We start from the raw sequence: 2500 nt of genomic DNA on the forward strand, positions 1-2500 counted from the left end.
TTTGAGATTTTACAGGTTTGCTACCAGTAGCCGTTAAAGTGTCTGAAATGGGGACACTTTTTTCAAACGGTCACAAAATCTTCTCTACTTCGAGTTTTTAGCTGAATTTTTTTGTGCATGCCAACAAAAATAGAAGGATCATGCCTACAAAATTTGGTGCCAAAAATCCTTATAAAAAAATTTTAAAAAATCCCGAACCGTAAAAAGTTTCGAAAATCGTGAAAAATAGAAAACGAGTCATCTTCCAACGAAACTTCACGTGAAGGCTTAGGGGACCATTGTATGAATTTACAAGCCATAAAAATGGCATTGGCACGACAGAAATTTGAAGATGTGCCTAAACCCACCAGGGCCCAGCGTGTGCCGATGGTGGTCGAGGCAACCGCCCGCACCAGGGCCCAGCGTGTGCCGATGGTGCTCGAGGCAACCTGTCGCACCAGGGCCCAGCGTGTGCCGATGGTGATCGAGGCAACCTGCCGCACCAGGGCCCAGCGTGTGTCCATGGTGGTCGAGGCAAGCGCCCGCACCAGCGCCCAGCGTGTGCCGATGGTGCTCGAGGCAAGCGCCCGCACCAGGGCCCAGCGTGTGCCGATGGTGCTCGAGGCAAGCGCCCGCACCAGGGCCCAGCGTGTGCCGATGGTGGTCGAGGCAACCGCCCGCACCAGGGCCGATAGTGTGCCGATGGTGCTCGAGGCAACCTGTCGCACCAGGGCCCAGCGTGTGCCGATGGTGATCGAGGCAACCTGCCGCACCAGGGCCCAGCGTGTGTCCATGGTGGTCGAGGCAAGCGCCCGCACCAGCGCCCAGCGTGTGCCGATGGTGCTCGAGGCAACCTGCCGCACCAGGGCCCAGCGTGTGCCGATGGTGCTCGAGGCAACCTGCCGCACCAGGGCCCAGCGTGTGTCGATGGTGCTCGAGGCAACCTGCCGCACCAGGGCCCAGCGTGTGCCGATGGTGCTCGAGGCAACCGACCGCACCAGGGCGGAGCGTGTGCCGATGGTGGTCGAGGCAGGCGCCCGCACCAGGGCCCAGCGTGTGCCGATGGTGCTCGTGGCAACCGACCGCACCAGGGCCGACCGTGTGCCGATGGTGCTCGAGGCAAGCGGCCGCACCAGGGCCCAGCGTGTGCCGATGGTGGTCGAGGCAACCGCCCGCACCAGGGCCCAGCGTGTGCCGATGGTGCTCGAGGCAAGCGCCCGCACCAGGGCCGAGCGTGTGCCGATGGTGGTCGAGGCAAGCGCCCGCACCAGGGCCCAGCGTGTGCCGATGGTGCTCGAGGCAACCGACCGCACCAGGGCGGAGCGTGTGCCGATGGTGGTCGAGGCAAGCGCCCGCACCAGGGCCCAGCGTGTGCCGATGGTGGGCGAGGCAACCTGCCGCACCAGGGCCCAGCGTGTGCCGATGGTGATCGAGGCAACCGACCGCACCAGGGCCGAGCGTGTGCCGATGGTGCTCGAGGCAAGCTGCCGCACCAGGGCCCAGCGTGTGCCGATGGTGCTCGAGGCAACCTGCCGCACCAGGGCCCAGCGTGTGCCGATGGTGCTCGAGGCAACCTGCCGCACCAGGGCCCAGCGTGTGCCGATGGTGGTCGAGGCAACCTGCCGCACCAGGGCCCAGCGTGTGCCGATGGTGGTCGAGGCAACCTGCCGCACCAGGGCCCAGCGTGGGCCCAGCGTGTGCCGATGGTGGTCGAGGCAACCTGCCGCACCAGGGCCCAGCGTGTGCCGATGGTGCTCGAGGCAACCGACCGCACCAGGGCGGAGCGTGTGCCGATGGTGGTCGAGGCAAGCGCCCGCACCAGGGCCCAGCGTGTGCCGATGGTGGTCGAGGCAACCTGCCGCACCAGGGCCCAGCGTGTGCCGATGGTGCTCGAGGCAACCGACCGCACCAGGGCCGAGCGTGTGCCGATGGTGCTCGAGGCAAGCTGCCGCACCAGGGCCCAGTGTGTGCCGATGGTGCTCGAGGCAACCGCCCGCACCAAGGCCCAGCGTGTGCCGATGGTGATCGAGGCAACCGACCGCACCAGGGCCCAGCGTGTGCCGATGGTGGTCGAGGCAACCTGCCGCACCAGGGCCCAGCGTGTGCCGATGGTGGTCGAGGCAACCTGCCGCACCAGGGCCCAGCGTGTGCCGATGGTGGTCGAGGCAACCTGCCGCACCAGGGCCCAGCGTGTGCCGATGGTGGTCGAGGCAAGTGCCCGCACCAGGGCCCAGCATGTGCCGATGGTGCTCGAGGCAACCGACCGCACCAGGGCCCAGCGTGTGCCGATGGTGCTCGAGGCAACCTGCCGCACCAGGGCCCAGCGTGTGCCGATGGTGGTCGAGGCAACCTGTCGCACAGGGCCCAGCTTTTGCCGATGGTGATCGAGGCAACCGGCCGCTCCAGGGCCCAGCGTGTGCCGATGGTTATCGGGGCAACCGGCCGCACCAGGGCCCAGGGTCTGCCGATGGTGCTCGAGGCAACCGCCCGCACCAAGGCTCAGCATGTGCCGCTGGTGATC

This window comes from Durio zibethinus, unplaced genomic scaffold (assembly GCF_047325235.1).
Source record: "Durio zibethinus cultivar Kanyao isolate XHJ-2024 unplaced genomic scaffold, ASM4732523v1 HiC_scaffold_3, whole genome shotgun sequence".
Taxonomy (NCBI): domain Eukaryota; kingdom Viridiplantae; phylum Streptophyta; class Magnoliopsida; order Malvales; family Malvaceae; genus Durio; species Durio zibethinus.